General features: G+C 37.0%; 2 long non-coding RNA genes across 3 annotated transcripts in view; one reads left to right on the top strand and one right to left on the bottom strand.

The window, feature by feature from the left end:
- Nucleotides 1–910: 910 nt before the first annotated feature.
- LOC129408159 (uncharacterized) lies at nucleotides 911–2,264 on the bottom strand. Its single transcript, XR_008631849.1, has 3 exons — nucleotides 2,217–2,264; nucleotides 1,241–1,305; nucleotides 911–1,109 (listed from the first exon to the last, which is right to left on the bottom strand). It is a non-coding gene; the product is annotated as an uncharacterized LOC129408159 (long non-coding RNA).
- LOC129408158 (uncharacterized) overlaps nucleotides 1,958–22,522 on the top strand; it is a 60,155-nt gene continuing 39,590 nt past the window's right edge. For both annotated transcript variants that reach the window (XR_008631847.1, XR_008631848.1), the window contains exons 1-3: nucleotides 1,958–2,378; nucleotides 3,163–3,279; nucleotides 17,232–17,328. This is a non-coding gene — a long non-coding RNA (uncharacterized LOC129408158). The remainder of the gene's footprint in view (nucleotides 2,379–3,162; nucleotides 3,280–17,231; nucleotides 17,329–22,522) is intronic.

Genomic DNA, 22,522 nt, shown 5'->3' with positions numbered 1-22,522 from the left:
GGTATTCCCATCAGTCTTCCATCCAAGTACTAACCAGGCCTGGCCCTGCTTAGCTTCTGAGATCTGACGAGATCCGACGAGATCAGGCTTTGACATGCTGGGGTAGGCAAGTAAAGTAATTGTTTTTTTGTTTTTTTTAAAGCTTATCTATCACTATACAGAAAGTGATGGTCCATTATAAGACAGCAATTAAAAATCATAAATTTATTGTTAGGAAAGGCAATTCATCCTTGAACAGAAATGGAGGCCTCAGACATCATCTGTCTCTCATTAATAACTCCATCCTCAGACTTAAATCTAAAACAAGGAAAAGAACAGAGACAGCCAGGTCAGGTCCAGAGGCATGAAAGCACCCATTATGGCCGTAATTGGTTATGCTAATATGACCCCACACTCATTGCAGTTCAATAGGCTTAACTAACAAACAGAAACTGTAAAGTAGGTGTGTTAGTTTCAGAGTAGTTTCAGTGTAGTTTCAGTGTAGTTAGCTCCTCCCTGCAGGCAGATATAAGGCAGTGTCCACCAGCATCTGACCAGAATTGAAGAAGCAGCTTGGATGAGCTGTGAAATACTTACTTACTTGTGTCAAAGTTAAAAGACACTTTCATAGTACACTATTGTACATAGTACATAGTGCACTCTCTCAAAGGAGTTCTTGACAAGTTCATGTGAGACTGTTCTTTTCTATAAGGACTACAGACAGATACATCAGTTTGCAATGGACAATCATTTATAACCATTTTTCACAAAGCAGAACAAGTAAACAGCAATGACTGATGGAATACAGGCATGGTTGAGAGGGGTAATTAATCTAATGGGCTAATGCAAATTACACAAATAACAACAGCTTCAAATAAAAACAGTTAAACATTTAAAGTTTAAAAATATTTAGTAATTATTTTTTCTCGTATAATCTAGAGTCAGTAAGGCTCACTTTTAAGTGGTATTTCATGTTCAATAATCTGCAACAGTTTTATGCCAGTTTATCTTCTGTCTCTCTTTATCAAACTTTTTAAATTCATTCTTCTACTGGAGTACTTGTCTTACCTTAACTGACACACTTTGATCTTGGCATAGTGCGCAGCTTTCATCTTTACAATACCAAAATCCTGCAAATACAGTTAGCATAATTTTGTATAGTGCAATTTGAAAAGATGGAATTATAATAAATTAAAATACAATGGGTATTAATGCATGGTAATAATAGTAAATAGCAGTCTACATATAAAAGCAACCTTACCTTGAAGAAGTCGGACAGATGAAAGTGTGTCAGCTAAGACTGGGTCAGCTCCAGCAGCAAGTCTCCTGTTGAATGGACAGAACAGAACATTTTATATGGTACAACAGTAGAAAAAATGTAATGCATAAGTTCAATTAATATATGACATAGTAAGATGCTGTGGCAAATTCCTAGCAACAAAAAATACATTTATAGTTCATAAGGCATGTCTCAACCCTTCGCCACCCTTATGTGAAAAATATCTCTGACAGCTGGGATCTGTTCAGTTTCATTGAACTGATGCAGCTCATGCCACACATGTTTTGACTGTATAAAATACAAGGCCAATATGGCTTTTGTAATACGACATAGTAAAAAATAGTACAGAAAAACTACAGTATAGTTTTTTGTTTGTTTGTTTGTTTGTTTTTTTGTTAAATAAGTAATCTACAATTTTCTAACACACTTTATTACGGAAGTTCCTGTGCGTGCCACTATCATCATTCGGGTTGTATTATTTTAAGAAACAAGTAAGTTAAATACTATAAGAACTATAAAGCTGTTTTAAAGCCCTACCAGAGAATACGTGCAGTGTTGGCTTATGGATGCCCATGGAAATCTAACATTTTACACAAATAAACCTATTTTATATATTCATATTTTAGCTGCAAGACTTTTCTCAAATTCTCCATTGAAATGAATGGGCTACCCGTTTAACCGGAAGTGCCTCCAGAAGAAAGCGCGGTTTAGGAGCATTTTGCATTCTTTTATTAAAATAGCATTTAGAGATAAAAGTTAGCGAGGCCAAATGGGGTGATCTAAATTGTATTCGTGCATATTTTAGTGGTAGGTTTAGCAAATAGCAACTGGTAGCAGCAGATGGTGTAGTCCACGTAAGCTGCTTCTTGTGTAAATAACTTCAGAAACCTGTAATAATGCAGAATAATTAATAGTTATAATACACGACCAGTTAGTTCCCACTCACTTCACCCTTTACCTTGCTGTCCAAAACGAGAGGCTTCTGTCTTGTTTGCACTCATTGACCCTTATGTTTGCGCTGTTGCGCCGCTGCACGCTAGAGGGCGCTGTACTCCCCTAAACCACGTGTGGTCCATGATTGATGACGACAGCAGACGGAGCAGACGCCCTGTAAAGAAAGGTAAACAAAGAGAAACAAAGCGAAACAAAGCTGCCTGCTAGTAATTGATTTTAATAACTTTCTCTCTTTACACGTTGTATGCTATGTTAACAACAAAGAAAAAATGTCTGTCATATAAATAATCCACGTATGTCTGAAGTAAGGCTTGGATCAATAGTCCGTTGTGGCAGCAGATGCATTCTTTATATAGCCTAACTTTATGACTTATTAACAAGCCGGGAGCTCCAGACAGTGATGTGTTCTGCCTCTACTGTTGCTAAAGTCTGCCCATTCCCAGGAGAAGTAACATGAACTAGCCTACATACACTACTATTGCTGCAGGGTCATTGAGCTGGAAGATGCATTCAGTTGTCCATTACAGGAGAGTGAGAATATAGGAACACAAGGCCTCCATAGAATAGACAGACAGAATGATGCATTGGGTCAAAGATTGTTTTCTTGGTTGTTTTATTAGTGTCACTCAAAAAGGCATCGACAAACACTGAATAATGGACGTTTTGTGAAGTTTTTTTTGCTTTGTATGTTAGTTTGAGTGAAAAAATGATACAATTTATGTATTACCTAATGTGTTGCCATTATAGTTGCATTATCTATAAATTATAATTCAGATGTTATGTCGAGAAAGGTACTCATGGGAAGTAGTTTGCTGTATATGTTTTTTTTTTTTTTACTCTTTCTTGAACTACTTGTACTTCTACCTGAGTAATATATGTTGAGATAATGGTACTTGATTACATTTTTGGCATCGCCCACTTTTTATTTTATTCATTCACTCCACTTCCAGGTGGTGCTAAGGACTTCCATGGCCAAAGCTGCCCTGGGGTAGACTGATGGAAGTGAGGCAGCCAATCTCTTGTCGACAGGACCAGTAACCACCACCACATATCACATTCATGCACTGGTAAGGGGGTGATGCGTATTGCCCAAGGACTCAACAACAATATGTAGGTCGGAGCTGAGATCAGATTGCCTTTCACTGAGCCACTGCCTAGTCTATTGGCAGTATTCAAAAACTATTCATAATTTTAGTCCAAACTTTGTCTACTCTACCCACCCCAGAGAAAAGTTGCTTTGCTCTGCCTGTGGTCCTGGGGGTAGGGGGTAGAACGCAGCTACAGTTTCCTCTTCTTTCCCAAAAGAAACACAGCCGAATTGACTTATGTTAATTAATGACCTTTGGTGTCAGTCGTTCCAGGGATTATTTGCATTCTCTGAAAATAGCTCCAGAAGAAGAAAAATCAACATCTGCACTACAGTGGGACGCTTTGTGCTCTTCCTACCTCATACACAATGACAAATGACTATTCATGTTTTTACAAAGCATTATGCATGTGATTAACATGAGCAAATTTCTTGTAGTCTTGGTTTGGTAGCTTTCTTTCTATCCAAACATTTGAAGTATAGTCTACACATGTGGCTGTCCTCATTCTGTTATCTATTTAGAAATTCTATTTAGGATTTTATTTATTGCAAGCTTTATGTTGTGCAGTTAAAATAAAAGTTTTCAAGTAGGGCTGCAACTGAACTAGTTAAACCATTATTGTGCGTAAATTTCGATTTTCAAATCAGATTTTGAACAAAATAAAGGTCAAAATGTAGTGACTGGAAGCTTCTAAATAGAGAATATTAACAAAAAAGGCTGTTATTCAAAACCAGAAATAGTTTATTCTTATTTGACATTTTGATTAAATAATGCCACTGTTTTTTTAATAAAAAGTATAAAAAGGTTTTTTGTGTATCTTTGAGTCTGAATAGTCCGGGTAATGCTAATTTTTATAGTCAAATATTCACGATTAGTCACTTAATTGTTGTAGCCCTATTTTCAGCAAAAATAGCCAAAAAGGAGTGGGCCAAGTTAAAAAGTATAAAAATGTTTCAATACTATGTCTGAGATTCATTTCACCAACAACATAGATGTATAATGCAAAACAATACTATATTTGCTTTCATTCTCCCAAACTTTTTTTAGCTGTTGATAATATACCACTTTCACTGTAATGATGATACGCATGTGTATTTAAATGTAACTGTTAGAATAGAAAGTTTTAAATATTTGAGCTTCTTTCCCACACATTCATTCCTTATATTAACTTGAGATGCTATCAGTCCTACGCATTACGCCTTATCTCGTGTCCGACCTTTCTCATCCCTAATAGAAAAGCTGATTACAATAGATGTCAAGACTTGTCATTGTCACATTATAGTTCAAGTAATACCGTAATGCACACGTGAGCAGGAAAGGAAATGAGAGAAATAGTGAAAAAAGGATAGAGAAAGTTGCTGATGCCACCTTTCACTATATGAATCCAGGTCTTGCAGTAGTGGTGTAGGTCAGGCCAGTTTCAATTCAGCGAGTCGACAAGAGAGGAACACAATCTGCACTCGGGAGGAGGCGGGAGGGCTTTTAATAATGTCACTGCATAATTGGTTTCTGAAACATTTCATGGCATTAATTAACTAAATGAGCCTCAAGGAATAAGAGCAGGGAAGGTGGAAATGAGTAAAAAAAAATGTTAAAATAGCAAGATCATATCAGATTGTGTGTCTTGAATTGTACTTTCTATATAATTCCTTCCTTGACACTGTGTAACGATTAATTGGTTAACTGAAAAAAGGTGATTTTTCTTATCGTGAGAACTAAAAAAAATCATAATTATGAGGATTTAAAAAGCTAAATTAAATATTTCTATTTATATTCTAAAAAGTAAACTTAAATGTGATGTGACCTTATAGTGCACCTTTAATATTTCCTTTTTTTTTTTTGGTCATGGTGTTAGTAACCGTTAATATTGTAATCTTTCTTCTTACAACAATCATAACAAAAAAAAAAGACATTGTGACATCCCTGCTTGACACATGCTCTCAATAGGTTTTATACTCAAATTGATTTGCATCATAACCTCTTGCTGTTTCAACCTACTGGGCCAAAACACACATCCATTGACTGTACGTGTTAGCTTCATTAAAGACTCTGAACGCTCTCCACACTTCGTTACAGGCGTACAGAGACTCATGTTGAGAAGAATTGGAAATAATGTTTATAAAACAATTGCTCACCTGAAGTTTTAATTTGCTTTGTTGGTTGGGGATCTCGTGCGTGAGTTATACTGAGGTTGTACTTTGTAGCTCATGTCATCAACGTTCCAGGAGGGTGTGAAGCTAACTGTAAACACTGCTCTGTCTGAAGCTCTGTTACTCAAATAAGACTTTAATCTGAGCTTTGTTTTTTAACACAATCTGGCCAAAAAGAGTTGACTTAGTTGGAACACTGTAACAGGTGAGCTATTTTGTGATCTAGAAAGACTGTGTTTGCTAATGTATGCATTGTGTCTCCATGGTAACTGCTGAGCATTCCACTATACAAACATACATGTACAATATCCCCAAGTAGAGGTCAAAGAAGTATTCCCCAATGTACTCCAATGTTACTTAAGTAAATGGGGTTATGTAAAGTTACAATAGAATGTACTTGCTTCTGGTTGCTTCTCTAGTATTACCCCTAATTGTCACAGTAATTTTAGTATTTTTACTTCTATACTCCTAATGCTACTACAGCGCATATACTACTACAACTACCACTACAACTACAAAATATACTCATCTTACTATTACTACTATTACTGATGAGGAGTACCAAAGTTGTATTCAAAAATAATATGAATTCAACCTCTTTAGAGAGGTACGAAAACTTATTAAAAGTTTGTTGAATATATTGACCTCCTAAGCACAGTTTGCACCCTAGATTAAAACTCATATTTAAATGTACCAGACTGTTTGGTGTTGGTGACTCATCCTGTAAACATTCAAGGGGTTAGTTTAAAAAGATTTAAGTAAAATGTCCCAAAATATCAATGATCTGAATAAATCTAGTTCGGAGGTTCAAACAGACAGCCAATGCACTACATCCTTATTAACAGAAGAGAGCATTTTACATTAAATAATTCTCCTTAAACATTTTTACTACCCATGATGCAATGCTGGAGGCCGAATGTGAAGAAACAGCAGAAAGAGCATGTGTATGTTAACTATACAGTACATGAAAATTTAATTAAAAAATCTACTGTGGATGCAAAAGAAATGCTGATGGCAAGGATACTATAGCTTGTTGACATTTGAGTTTAACATGTGGGCTATAGCACATTATATTTACCATAATTATCTTCATGTTTCTTACCACTGGAGAGAAATTTGATACATTTAATTACCCATACATATTACTTTCATCCGTGTGTTACAAATAAAAAGACTGATCGTACAATTTAAACGTGGAAGATTTATACCAGATATAATGGTGTAAAACTTGCTCATATACAGCGTTTTCTATGCACTGTTTTTAACTGTGAACTGAAGCTGTGACTATAACTGCAATCTAAAAGTATCTTAAAGGATTAACCCTGCAACAAGCCATTGTCCTATAGCACCACAAAAATAAAAGTGGGATACTAGGCTTTTGTCTTTTTTTTTTTTTTTTTTTTTTTGATTATTTATTTCGGTCACAGGTATATTTTGACATTCATTCACAGACAGTCATATTTAACTTACACAGACCAAAAAGGTGTAGGCTGAAGCTTAAGCTTATTATGCCTACCCTTTATTCCTTTGTCAGAGCAGTTCATCTTCATAAATACAGCAAGAGGAAACAAACAAATAAGAAATGGTACAACAAAGTACTACAACACAAACTAAGTATCATAATTCATGTATCTGTCCAGCGTCAAACATTTAAACTTCTTTATAAAGTGAAAGAGAGTGGTGCACAATTTTAGGTTTTCTGTACAGTTGTTCCACAGCTCCATCCCTTTAACAAATATACAAAATGTCATAATGTTTGTTCTAATTTTCTTTTTGATAAACATGGCTGTGCCTCAGAGCTCATATTGGCTCTTTTGGATTTTGAACATGTTCTGTAAAGATTTTGACAGGAGATTGTCGTTTACTTTGAACATTGATTTTCAGAGTATAAATCGACTAAATCATACAATTTCAGAGTTTGAAGGTTTATAAATAACTCATTGGTTGATTCGTTATAAACTGATAATGTGATTGCTCTTATTGCCTTTTTTTTGCAAGGTAAAGACTGGATTTGTATTTGTCTTGTCTCATGCAATCTCGAAATTGAATTATTTCTTCATGACAAGTTGGTTTATAGGTGTTGTCGTAGTAGCAGTTTCAGTCATAGTTGCTGTAATCTGTAAAGCTCTGTTGTAGTTTTCACATAAAATCACTTCAACTTAAAAGTGCCTTATGTAACTTTTGTAGAGGGTCTGCCACTTTCTGCCTTGCCCAGGAAGTTCCCCAGTATGGCATTTAACTTATCAGTCTCTCTGTGAAGAGACGAGCCTTCTCTCAGTATGGCTGCATAAGATATTATTTTGCAATTAAAACACCGGTAGTTAAACAGATGCAAGATAGATAAGTTTAATGCCATATCAAGGGACATTCTAGGCAATAACACCTGAGTGATGACAAGCAGGTGGAAAGCAAGAAAGTTTTAAAGCACTTTTAACTTCTCTTTCTTCCAACTACTTTTTTGCTTCTACTTTAGAAATATGATTTACTGATACTGAGTCACTCTTCCTCCCATGACTTCTTCTTGTTTTTCTCATAAATAAATGTCACCTTCGGATTCTGCCAATTACACCTCAGAGTCTCCGTGTACTATTCATAAAAAGACAGGACGTCAGCTTAACAAAGTAGGCATTCCAGTGTGACGATCCAGGCTCAGAGACTGTCTCGGTGCCAGCATTCAAAAACCCTGTGTTTTGTATCATCGTGGGTAATTGGCCTTGTGAGTTGATGAACCAGCGGGAGGTATGTCATTTTATCTTTTATGTCGCATATCCATCCTCTACTGTGTGATTTCAAAAGCAAAATAGGTCTCTTTCTTCTTTGTATGAATGATGGAAAACCACATTAGAATTTTTTTCAACATGGATGTGGTCAAGCAATTATATTTATGAAGTGGACATTTTTTGGACTTGTTCTAGCTTGCATTTTCTAATAATTGAGTGGAGCAGTGCAGGGGAAATTGAAAACACTAATTGCGTTTATGGCATAAGATAAAAAGCACAACTCTCGTATATAAGCCAGTGATCTGTAAGGGCCTATATGGGTAATAAAATCCGCCAGCGTTCATTAACTTCTCCACCTTCGTAGCCACTTACCTCCTCTCCTTGTCTTCTTTCCCTCTGATCTTGTCATTGTTCCTTCCTCCATCCCACCTCTTCTTCTGTAGGTTTTTGACCTGCATAACTTTGCATATTACATCACCACGACTTCACCTTATTACAAATCATGTTTAATCTCCCTCGCTAACTGTTAAAAGCTAACGCCTGATCACATTAGCAGGCTGCTTTATCATTTCAAGTGGCACAGTCACCTCAAGTACAGCCATCTCATTGCTTTGTAATTAATGAGCATGCACCTAATGATCTGGGGCTGAAGGAATGTTTGGAGTATGTGTTGCTGGGTTACAGGATAATGATGAGATGTTTTCTTCCTGTACAAGAGGTCATATGACTTTTGGGTCAAGAAGCAATGAGATAACTTATCAATCATGTATGGATACAGTGGGTAAGGTCAGAAATGAAAGAGGCGTACTGAAAAATGCATAATATCGAGTTTCTGTTTTGGAGATATGCAAATTAGAATATTGAGCGCATCATCTATCACTTAAAAATACCTAAAAAAGAGACTGAAACATCTGTAATCTCTCAAACAGTGGTATAGCGATTTGTATGCATGTTTGAGGATCATTTTATTGTTCACTGACATTTTGCACAAGACTTGAAACTCAACCAAGACCAGACACATTTTAGCACATTCTTGATGCATTGTTAAAATATGTCTGAATACCATGAATTTCTGTCAATATCGCCCACCTCTAACATGACACCTACCTTTATAAATGACTGAAATTTGACAAGCCAGACACTGGTAGTCCAGCTGATAGAGGCTTTGCCCACTAACTCAGTGGTCAGTGGTTTGTTCCTTGTTTACATTAGCGTAGATCCTTGTTGGGTCTTGTGGCTAAAAGACACTTAACCAACCTCGCATCCAGTATCATACTTACTGTCTGGATGGAGCAGAGGTAACTTGATGTAAAGTGCTTTAAGTGCCTGATGGAGATTAAAAAAAAAAAAGCACTATTAAATATTACAGTTTTTACTTTATTGGAATATATCAGCTTCAGCATTAATGGTATGGCATCTTGACAGCTAAAAGATTTGTAAGAAAAGGTAACAATACACAAACTTCAAAACCGTGTGAAATGAGAATTGTATTTGCTTGTGCTTGTGCTGCTCAGTGACACTGGAGAACAGGTCAAATACAGTTGACACAATTACCCCATTGACTGATTTACTCACAACATATAGTGACTAAAAAGTTTAAGCGAAAATTTAAGGCTGGAAGACTTACATACTAGCCTGATTCATCAGCTGGTTTCACTTCGTGGAAACTGTCTGACCTTGCAGCATTAGGATTCGTTCGCTCAACAGTAGGTGGGTACTTTTTTAATTTAACCAATTGCTGCTATTTGGTCTTACGTATGTAATGCCCTGCTAACAGGGCAAATCTTGTATATTAAGCTTCTCCCAGATTCCATAGGAAGAAAGGCAATATCGTCTTTCCCCTTGATAAAATTCACCAAACATTCTCTTTGTTCCGGCTTTAAATCCTTGATCTTGGGAATCATTGCCAACACAGAATATTTGGCTTCATCTACATCAGGCATGTCCAGACTATGGCCCGTGGGCCAAATGCGGCCCTCAGGCTTCCAGGTGAATTGGCCCAAATGACTTTGCATCAATGAAAAATTAACTTTTTACTGCAAGTTTTTTTTTGAAAATCTACCTTGATAGCACCAGTCTATGGCCCTCGATCAGCCTCTGCTTCGTCTGTGTTTAAATATGTGGCCCTTGATGAAAAAAGTTTGGACACCCTTGGTCTACATCCATCTCGACCACTTTGTTTACTGTTGTGCTGTACTACAATAAGGGACCCAGTCATGGCTTCACAGCTCTGTGCTGATTGGCCGATGCAGTCTACATTTTCCGGGGCTCTTGCAAACCGTCTAGTGTATTCCGAGTCCTGACCTATCGCTGAAGAGAAATAAGTGGAGTCACTAAGTGGCACCAACCTGGCTACTTACATGCAGCTTCATGTCCAGTCATCACCTCACTCCAGCTCTCCTTTTTTTGCACTTTGGCACCTTCTTTTCAGCCAATCATTTCCCAGTCTCTTGGATTTAAAGATGCATAACACTTCTAGTGGAGCGTCTTCCACCTCATGTCTGTGGAAATGTTATTGCTTTGTCTACAGTGTTCCAGAGTGCAGATTAAACCTACCTATCACAAGGGAGACGAGCACATTCCACACTACGCTATATAACAATTCAACAATTCAGATCTGTGGAGAGTCGCCTCCATTCACAGAAGGTATTACTGTATTTTTGAGCAATAGAAACATCCGTAATGGATAAACACTAGATGGAAATGTTTAAAGTCATACTGTCGAACATTCCAGGCAAAGCAATAATATCTCCATACAAGCATATCAACCAGAAAAGTTACGTAGTGCACCTTTAAACCCTCTCATCCAGGTGCTCACCAGCTATCCAGTTTGGCACGTCCCCTTACCTGCCATCACCTGCCATCACCTGCCATCACCTGCCACCACCACCAGCTCAGCATTACAGATGTCTTCCACTGGGGTCTGAGCACCAAACTCTTAATCATTCACTAAAGCTTTTCTAAAGGTCTTTTTCTTCCAGAGTCTTTCCAGGTTGAAATATCTTCTCCACACAGTTTTTGGCCTCAGCATGACGTTACTTTACCTTCTAAAATTGAATAATGCTCCACTTTATGTTACTGTTGGCCATTTCAGCACTTTGCCGTTCTTTACTTCCTCCTTTGTCATAGTTGCATTCTTATCAGGCCTCTCCAAAACTGACTCTCCTGCTCTTTCTAGCCTGCGGCGTTTATGATTTTGCTGTTGAGGCATTTTCTCTTTTTGTGGTGGCTATTTGACCATAAGCTGGATTTATAGTAGCAAATCCAAGGCTTTCTTTACCAGCTTGTCCTTACTCTCAACTTATGTCTGGTCCGAGAGGCCAGGAGTGTGTGTTGCGTTTGGGCGTACTTTTCTGCTTGGGGACTCGAGGTTTTGATGCTACCTAATCCATTCTGATTGGCTGGCCACCGCTTCACCCAAATATGGAACAGTGACCTTCTGCGCTCTCAGTGGTGAAATCCTTAAGTCCTAAGTCCCATCTGGGTCTGTCACTTGTTCCAGTGCCTGCTCCTATCTCGCCTTCAGACCACACACAGGCCTTCTATGTCCTGTTGCAGAATCTATTCACTCATGCTTATGTATGTATTATATTATTGTTCAGATAATACATAATCGTATAATCTTATTTAGAAACCAAAATTGACAAAATACACATGATTGGATAGACTATAACTAGAGTGGTGTACTTAAGCTACTATGGCATTGGCAAGTTTTGTGCTTACTTTGTGTAGAATATTTCACAATAATAAACTTTTCTATCTCCAATAAACTTGACTATATCCATGGAGACTAGCAGGTGACACATGCCAAGTCTGAGTCTCAGATCTGTGGAGAGGCAACCCTAAGAATGCTTATTTTTCAAGCAATACAACATCTGTAATTAAATAAATACAAGATGGATCATTGTAATGCCATGCTGTGAAACCTTCCAAGCAAACCAATGGCATTCTCTATCGTTGTGTTTTGTTTGATTCACACATGTTTGAGTAATCCTTTTTTATTAGTCTGTCTACATCCCCAATGCTCCAAATGCTATGTTTCTCCTTGTGATGTCATGAGGTAGTTTTCAGTTTTCAAGCTACCTTTTACCTTTAGAAAATGGCATTTCCAGGGCTGAAACGATTGATTCTATTGAAGGTGTATGGAGTTTAAAAATACAGTAGGGCACTTACTGTATTACCACAGTGTGTTTTCTGTTGAGAAATAAACTCAGCTACATTAATTAGATTACAGAAACGGGTCATTGTTCCTTTTTTCTAACCAGATTTGTTACCAGTGGGCATCTGCATGATTTATAGTTTGTAAGTGCAAATGTATTTATTATAATCTATTTCTGCCCATTATTTCTATGGTAACACTAAATAGCCTAGATTTAAACCTACAAATAAGAAATAAGATTTTTTCAGCAGTGACCAAGTTATGTGCTAAGGGTTACTGCCACAACTCCCCGGACGAATGACTCAAACCTCATCACATTTTAAAATATGCATAGATTTTGTGGGCATAAAATTCAGAACAACTTTTCATTCACATTCATGTATTCACTGCAGCCACCCCAAAAATATTAATTCACCTTCGACCCTCATTATTTTAACCATGAACTTAAAGTCACCACACACACTCCCTATTCCAGTAATATCATCACTACCTCCTGCTATCTCCACTGCCACACGCATTGTAATATTAAGACTGTGACAATGTTAAATTACAATGATGGGGTTGTCTTGTGTAATTCCAGTTGGGAAGCCTGACAACTCATTTTACTGCCCAAGTGTGGGGCTAATGGGAAATCGTATGACCACAGCCAAAGAAAGATGTAGACCTTTTCAATTACCGCTGAGGTGAGAGGACGCCTCATTTTGCTATATGTATGAATGGCAATAACAGCATAATAATCTGGAAGCAGAGAAAGGGTGATGATTCCACAGCCGTATAACTCCATTTTTCTTCATAGAAACGCCGCAGGGCTTTTCCAATAAGAAATAAAACAGGAGAAATTGGATGAACTGCAGAGTTATCACTGCCATATGTGGGTGATTAGGACTCCTCATATTATAACATTTTTTACATTAGTTCAAAGTAGTGGCTCAATTCAACTTTCTGTGATGAGTAATTGTAAAAATTGAGTTTTCTAAAAATAGCACAAGTTTGATTATGCGTAGACGAGCGAATTACTTTAGAGAGAGTCAGTGTGGTTAGCAATTATTTAAGCATGCTCCTCTATTACTGAACTCATTGATACTTTGCAGTGACATCATGCTGGGGGTGTTCTGCATGTATTTCTGGGAATGTTCAGCAGTCACCATGGAGACACACATCAGCAGACAATGTTAAAAAATGGTCTGGAAATTCAAGAAAGTGTACAAAATGGATATAAACAATGCATTTTCAGTGATCAATGCAAGCATTCACGGTCCCATTTAGGTGTTTTATCAGCTAGAAAAAGTAACTGAAAAACTGCTGGCTACTGCTACTTAGCTTGTGACTGTAATTTTATGTGTGAGAGACTTGTTTAACAGCACAAATCATCTCACCTGCTGTAGTTCTAACTAAATCAAATCTTTCTGGTCAGATTTTCTTACTTGAAGAGTTGACTTGAATAGTGCTTCTGACAGAGTTGCGCCTGCAGTTAGCATCACACACCCAGGGACTGTTGATGTCAGCTGCAAAGTATAAAAAGAAATACATTTTGTAACTGTACACAACTTCAAATTATGGAACACCAGAGCATGCAAAAAATAGTGTAAAATATTTTATGGTAATGGCTTAAATGGTTGAACATGGGGCTATTAACAAGTGACAATGGATTATTTGTACACTATTTAAAGGTGGATAGGTAGGTATAAACCTACCTTTATTTTATTAAAGGGCCCATATTATGCTATTTTTTATTATCATAATGTTTTCCTCATCACAAACATACCCGGAGTTTTGTTTTGTTTCATTCACACATGTTTAACCCACAAATCCTACATATTTAGGCTGCATTCTTTTCTCAAACTGAAAACGCTCTGTTCCACCTTGTGATGTCATGTGGTACCATACACCTTTACGAGAATCATTTGGATAACAGTGGAGATGATGTACACGGAGAAAAAGTGAGGTGGGGGGGTATTGCGTGCGACAACCATAATTTTGGTTCAGAGGGATGTAGTCAAGGCAGGGGCCACTTGTTGTCAAGGCTAGAAAGTGCTGTGGGAAGCACTGGATAATTTCAGCCTTGGAATTGCTGACTTGTTCTACTGAACAAAAAGTAAAAGTTGTTAACTTGAAAACTTGAAAAGCGTTTTGAGTTTTGGAGATGTAAACAGACTAATAATAAATGGTACTGAAACATGTATGAATGAAACAATACACAGGTGTGTACTGTATATGCAGGTATATGCATGCTTTTGAAGAGGTAACAATTTTGTGTAATACAGAACATTTAAATTGCAGGTTGTTATTGTAAAAGTACAAAAATTGACATAGTACCTGTTTAATGGTGAAGTTGGTTTTGGTATACATGGTTTAACATCTGTGTAATACCTATTGTGTTAGTTTTGCTAGAGGGGCATAAAATAAGATTCTTTGCTGTGAGCCAGTTGCTTCTCACTTCTTCTTTCTTCTCATCTCTCTTCAGTTACTGAGAGTATGTCAGAAACCACTGTTGTGTGAATGAATATGCAGTCTGCGTGTTGTGTTCTTGCTGTTGCTTATCAGAACCAGATGTGACAACATATGTTCTATAACGGCAGCTTTTCTGGACTGATGGAGCAAATACAAGCAACTGATGGTTTAGTTAAATTGTAGACCCATAGGACTTCCCCAAGTGGTAACGTTTAAAGAGCCCATATTATGCTATTTTCTGATCTCTGTTATAATTTTGTTTCCTCATCATAAACATCCCTGGAGTTGTGTTTTGTTTCATTCACACATGTTTAACACAAAAACCCTGCATATTTAGGCTGAGAAGTGCTCCATTATGCGTTTAAACTCCATACTCCATACTAAAATAATTTTGATCATTTCAATCCTGGAAATGCCAGTCTCTAAGGTAAAAAGTAGCTTTTAAACTGAAAACTACTGCTTCATGACATCACAAGGTGGAATGGAGCATTTGGAGCTTTGGAGATGTAGACAGACTAGCAATAAATGCTTGCTCAAATATGTGTGGATGAAACAAAACACAACTTCAGGAGGTAACAACATTATAATATGTCTTAAAGCTCACAGGAGCCAATTTTGCGTAATATAGGACCTTTAAACTATATGTCTTACTCACATGAATCCAAGATAACACTGCTAATATTGATCTGAGAACCAGGCCAAAACTATGTAGAAACAAACCATTTTTATGCTGTGTGACTTTAATAGAGAGCAAATGGCACAGTCCAAAGGTGTGATGAATTAGGTGCAACAGTGGAAAAAATGCCAGCAAACAAAAGTGTTATCTCAGGTCAGATCTGTGTGTTTCACTCTGAGCAGCTTGTCCCAAAAAGGCTCCATTAGCAAATACAATTTCAGCCGTTACACACGACTGGTAACACTATCAGAATACCACACTGCACAAGACGCACAGAGCCAGCCCAGGTGTGGGTAATAGAAATGAATACAAAAGTGCTATATCACCCAAATAAAATTGTATATATTGTCTTAAATATAGGCTTTCAAGATGTAATGTAAAAATGTAATATTGTATAATTACATCTTCACTTCTAAGAACGTCAAAAGAGTGATCAGGTGACATTCTAAACAGTGCAGCTCATCTTAGTACTAACTTGCTTCAAGTTGCACTTAATTTTAATTAAATTAAGTGCAGTAATTCTGGAGGAGGGTCCGCAACCTGCTTCATGGAGACGTTATTTCTTAGCCTAGAATGTTCTACAGTATGGCATTGAATTTCGACATATATGTACATTATTATTATTATTCAGTTGGCTTTCATGATAGCAATCAATTCAACTGATGTTAAAGGTGCACCTGGATTTTTTTGTAGCATTAAACATACACCATCATTCAAAAACTTTGGACACACCATCTCATTAAATGTTTTTTTTCTTTATTTTTACATTATATTATACATCACTTTATACATTTTTATACATTATACATCACTTTATAAATTTTGTATATACACAGAAGACATATAAAGTGCTTGGGATTTTGCAGTAAACAGAACACAAAGGTAGAGACTAATTTACGAATAGTGTGTCTACACAATCTGGTTAGACACAGCCTCGTCCACAGTACGAATGCAACTGTTTTTCAAGGTATTTTTGATCAATAAAAGCAATAAATAGGGTTCTTTGCACAGGTAGAGTGTGCAGAAATCGTATTTATAATTGGTAATAGTTTTCTTCTAATGGAATGACTTAAGCAGAAAAAATGCTTTAACCTTAGACCACATAAACCAGTGTTTGTGTAACTCCCAGAAGGATAACTGGTGTGTGTCAAGTGCCCATATGCTCCATGTTCAGTGTGCAGTGAAATTAACTGTAGCCGGTGGCAACTTGATGGAAGACAAATCGATATAAGATCCTATCATATGATTTGGCTCAGTAATGTAAGATATACTGTGTGTGATTTCTGTAGGGGATAAAGATCTCTGCTGCGTGCCTATATTTCTAAACAACCCCAGCAAACTCGTGTCTCCACATATACATGGATCCTGATAATCCAGTGGGCTTTCCATTCAATAAAATGTAAGCATATACATACAGAACACCTGCTTGTGGTTATAGGATTTTTCATGCGTCCTTGATTTTCTCAAAGGAGGAACTGTGAAAATGACCCTTTAGTGAGTGTTAGAAGGTTTTTTATATATCCATTCTAGTCAAGAGGAGTGGGTCTGGTAAAGAATGTGAATGTGATTGGAAATGTAATGCACAACAACAATAGAAAGGGAAATTGAAAATGTTTGAGATGCTATGCTACTTTTGCCATTTTTTGTCATATGTTCATGACCAACTAATACAGTGTTCTGGAAATAGAGCAATATGTAATGTTCATTGTTCAATGTTCAGTGTGTGGTAACCAGTTTGAGCCTGTGATTAATTTGTAATTATCTGCTTGGAACAGGAAGTAAACAGCTCCATCAGAAGCTCAGAGAGTGGAGTTTACTGCTAACCTGTATGCGAGGAATGTAATCACCAACATACCAACAGACTGTATAATGGTAAGTGTGTCATCCAGTTTGATGTGAAAAATGAATTCTTTGAAAAAGAACACATGTTTCTTCTAAATTGATAGTATTATGATGACTTGAGAAACAAGTTGAGGCTCTATGGACTCCATGTTATCCAGGATTAATACACTGTTTTCTCATCTGTCAAGGAGACCAATGGGAATGGTAAAAATACTGTAAATGATTAAAGTAACTAATAGAACCAAGTTATTTACTATAAATAAGCACTATTTGACGTAATAGGCCTTGTATAGTTTAATATAAAACATGTGCACGTGCATTGCTTGAAGAAGAAGCCTATTCTTTGCTGGCAGCTGTACATGAAGTATCCCTGTGGCAGAAACTAGGGTTTAAAAGGAAAACAGATGTTTCCAGTTGGCGTGGAGAGTAAAGGAAATAGAGTCTGTCAAATACAATTAATAATAACAAGCAAACACTGGTGACAGCTCTTTGTAAATGTAGCCACCAACTGAGACACATCCGTCACAGATCGAGAAATATGTTTGTGGACCATTGGTACAGCATGGATCAATAATTCAATATAGACTAATAAGCCTACATGTAGACTAGCAGAGGTCTAAATCTTAATACAAACTCATTACTACTACAAGACTGTACAAATGCTTCAATTAATAATGAAAATGGCAACATGCAGTATACATTTCTCTTGGAAATTTGTGAATTATTGTAAGAGCCAGGAACTAGATAGATTTAATCAGTACTTCTTCCTTTTCCAACTTCTTCCATTTACAATTCAAAATCAGGTTCCCCAGGTTTCAAGCAAAACAAATTTTGAGATTCAAACTGGTCTACCACAGAACTAAAGTTGGTCCAGAGCCAGACCAGATCAAACCAGGACTGAAACAAGACTAACAGGATCACATTACCAATAACTCAAGTGGACCCAAATAAAACTAGAATTTAACCAGTAGTGTCACCAGAACCACAATTAACAAACCCCTTGTCATTATTATTCAGTAGTAGGATACACAAAGGCTACTGACGCTTTACAGTAACATCATGCAGGGGGTGTTCTACATGTATCTACTGTATATTGGTGGAATATTCAACAGTTACCATGGTGACACAATGCACACATTCGCAAACACCCTCAAAAATGTTTTAATATAGACTGAAAACTCAAGAAAAAATACAAAATGGATTTAAACAGCAACTTTGCAGGAGCTTGTGATCAAAACGAGCGGTCATGGTCCTGTTCGGGAGTTTGAACAAGAATGTGACTGCTAGCTAGCTTGTGGCTGTAATTTTACATGTGGGAGATTTGAAAACATCTCACCAGTTGTAGTTCCAACCAAGTCAGTTCTTCCTGGTCAGAATGTTTTAAAACAAAGCTCAGATTAAGTCTAATTTCAGTAACAGAGCTTCAGACATAGCAATGCTTTCAGTTAGCATCACACCTCAAGGGAATGTTGACGACATCAGCTACAAGTAAAGATAATTTTTAAGAACTAAAGAAAGTTGTGGATAAAGTGTCAATACTTCATGTGGTGGCCATTTTGTTGTCTTGTTATTCCACTCTGTCTTTCTCATCCTCCAAAAGTTAATTTCGTGTTACACAGCAGGTAGAAAAGTTACTTCAAGGGCAAAAACCAAAAGGGGAGAGTTACGTGTGTCACTATTGAAGAGTTCCCATTGAGACTTTAATGTGTGATGAAAATTTCACTGTCTCCATCTGTCCACTGTTTGCTCTACTCTGATAATGACTCATTGTGCTACCACATCTACCCCTCCATCTAAATCAGCCTGTTATTCTACCGCTGTCCCAAAGAACGTAAGAGCAATAAATTAATGAGCGATGTGTTTACTGCCCGGATCTGTGTTGGGAATTTAAAGTGTTGTTTACATGAAGCTGAATAAATTTTGTTTTGTCCCATAGTGCAGATATATATTGTAAAAACGGCTCTTCAGTTCAGAGTGAGACTGCTGTATGCTGTGTTAGCATGTTAGTTGTTAATATTAACATTATTATGACAGCAGTGCTAGAATGTGTGAAAAAATGGGATTCTTAACTTTGGACCATAGCAAATAGTCTAAAATGAACTAGCTCTGTTTTTCCCATTTTTAAAGATCCTATATTAGGCTATTTTCTGTGTGTTATAGTGTTGGTATCTCATCAAAAACATACCTTGAGTTGTGTTTTGTTTCATTCACACGTTCAACACACAAAGTTCTTCTCTCAAATGGAAAACACTCTGCATTGTGATGTCACGTGGTTATATAGGAAGTGCTCCACTGTGTTTTTAAACTCCATACACCAGACCTGCAAGTCGTAACTTGGGACTCAAGTCAGACTTGAGTCACTATTTTTAGGACTTGAGACTTGACTTGTTAAAATGGACTAAGACTTGGGACTCAACTTGGACTTGATGCTCAATAACTTGAGCATCAAATCAATGACATTGACTTGAGAAGACTTGATGTTTCTTCTAAAAATATGTTTCTAGAAAATACTTGTCTCTTTTCAGTTGATACATGTGGTGCTTAATTTTACAGGAACAAACTAGAGCATGTTACTTTGGATGTACCTTAAGTACTCTGACATGATATCCTTAAATGTACTACAGTAATATACAGTAAAACAAAGGGAACTAAATAGACATGATCCTTCCATTTCAGACACAGGACAATATAACATGACAAAATAACTGTCATTTAGCCCTTTTAAATCTGAATTCTTTCTATTCTGACCATAATAATTCACACTAAGAGCTTAACAAGACATTTAAAAAGGGAAAATTAACATTTCTACAACTTTTATATAAATACTCACATATAAATATACCAGGACTTTTAAGTACAGTTTAAAATCCATATAAATTGCAAAAATCTACTTCAAATGACTTGAAGCTCAAAGCTGTTTTTGACTTTGGATTTGACTTGGACTTGAGGTTAAAGACTTGAGACTTACTTGAGACTTGCAAAACAATAACTTGGTCCTACCTCTGCTATACACCAACACTAATTTAATTTGTATAATAGCCAATCTCTACTGATCAAAACGTAAAATGTAACTTGAAACCTACCACTTCATGACATCACAAGGAGGAACAGAGCATTTTGAGCTTTGGAGATGTAGACACACTGATAATACACTAATAAAGATTACTGAAACATGTGTGAATGAAAGAAAACACAACTCCAAGTATGTGTTTGAGGAGGTAACAACATGCTAATATGGCTTAAAGCTCACAAAAGTAAATTTTGTGTAATATGGATCCTTCAAAACATTAAAAATCTGTTAGCCTACAGTGCCTTTAAAGCCACCACAGCCATTCACTCTAGACATGAAGTAAGTAATAATAAATAAGGCAAACTGCATTTATTTTTGTCAAGTCCCCAGCTAAATATTGTAGTTTATCATTGAACTAGTGTAGCGCTAGGTGGCTGTGCTCCTATAGCTCGCTGTTGTAGCCGGATCATTAGCTCATTAGCTCATTAAACTTTAGCCTGTGGCACTTAGTTTTTGGGAAAGAAAACAAACTACACAGCAATGAGTTCTCAGGACTTTTGCCAACGCCAGGGGAGACAGACTGAAAATGTGCCAGGAAAACTTTATTGTGTAAAACATCCAAGATTTTAATGGATCCTCTATGGTCACTTTATTGATTCCAACCTCCCAATCTTGGACCAGATGTAATTATAAGATCATAAAATAAACCGCCATAACCTCTGCAGTAGGCTACTAAGTATTATTTGCAAAAAAAAAAAAAAAATGTGCCTGTAAGACCAATTTGCAGCAACACATTTGGCTAAATATGAAAGTGGGATCATCTCCTCCACTTATACTATTTCAGCCCCTCGTTTTTCCTTTTCCAATTTCTTTTTACATGTGCCTGTGTATTTTGCTTCCTCTGTTGATTTCAGCAGGATTGAATCATGGTGTAACAATCACTAGCACCAAATAGGGTGACCAGATTTTCCAAATCCCAAACTGGGACACACCAGATTTGGGACAGTTTGTATAAATAAAACTGTGAGCACGTAACATTGTCCATTCTCGATTCACTTGTGGGTCAGTCATGATCTGATGGACTTGTTTTGGTCCATTTGTTTTGCCTTATGGTCATTTTTCAGCATGGTTTTGTGGATTTTAGCTAAACAAATTACAGTATATTCCTTTCTTTGTCATTGGCAGGGATCAAGTTAGTCCAAAATAGGGAAACCTGGACATTTCTGGATTGGTTTTAGATTAATCTGCTTGGACACAGGGGTCAAAACTGGAACTATCTGGTCACTGTACAGTTGCATGTAATAGCAGGGTCACCTCTCCACAGATCTGACCTGTCACTTGGCCTGCCTGGTGGGATCATCTGATACATTTAATGCTACATACAGTAGAAGGAAATTACAGGCTAAGCTATAACATTTCATTGGAAATACTATCCAATATAAAAGTTACACAGTCCACCTTTAACATCAGTATTGCCAGGTTATTAGCATAACTATCTCTCTGTGAAAGAAAAGGCAATTTAACTTGATAATTCATGTCTTAAATCAAATTTACAACATCTTAGTAAAATCTGAGTACAATAAAATCAGTGCGTAAAACAGTTTAATTTTCTGAAGTAATATCCGGTAATATTCTCAAATCTGTGTCATTTGATGCAGAAAATGAGGAACACCTCAAATGTTTGGTTCAGTTAAGCACTCCTCCTCTCATGCTAATATCTCTTTCTGTCTTGTCACACTGCCATATCCCTGTGCTCAATGAAATGTGTTTGAATGGAAGCTAAAGGCTCATCACCTCTGGCTACTGCTGCGGAAAGGTCCTGACGCAGCACTTTTTTGGCCTTGTCTATTCAGCCTTTCCAATTCACAGTCTCCTTGCATCTCTTATATCATCCACACACACACCTCTGTACTCTGCTCCAGCCCCCTGTCTTTAATATTCAAATACACTGTCTTGTTCTGACTCCAGCTCGCGACTTGTTGTCTGCGTTCCCCCTCTTATATTTCACAGACAGTCCTACTGAAAAGTCCATGGTTCTGTTGTTCACTTTGAAAGGTTAAAAGTATCTGATTTAGTCCTGGTTTAGTCCTGGTGAAGACTTGTTTGGTCCTGTAGTCCTATGGTCTAGTCCAGGTTTAGCCCTAAATTGGTCTTCAGTTTTATTGGTCTGAGCCAGTAAGAGAGTAACTGGCGAGGGCTATTGTTCTTTGTCCG

This window comes from Boleophthalmus pectinirostris, unplaced genomic scaffold (genome assembly GCF_026225935.1).
Source record: "Boleophthalmus pectinirostris isolate CB_2022bp ecotype Guang Dong unplaced genomic scaffold, ASM2622593v1 HiC_scaffold_15, whole genome shotgun sequence".
In the NCBI taxonomy this organism is placed as follows: Eukaryota; Metazoa; Chordata; class Actinopteri; order Gobiiformes; family Gobiidae; genus Boleophthalmus; species Boleophthalmus pectinirostris.
Note: the sequence above shows the minus strand (reverse complement) of the source record. Positions and strands in the feature narration are given on the sequence as shown.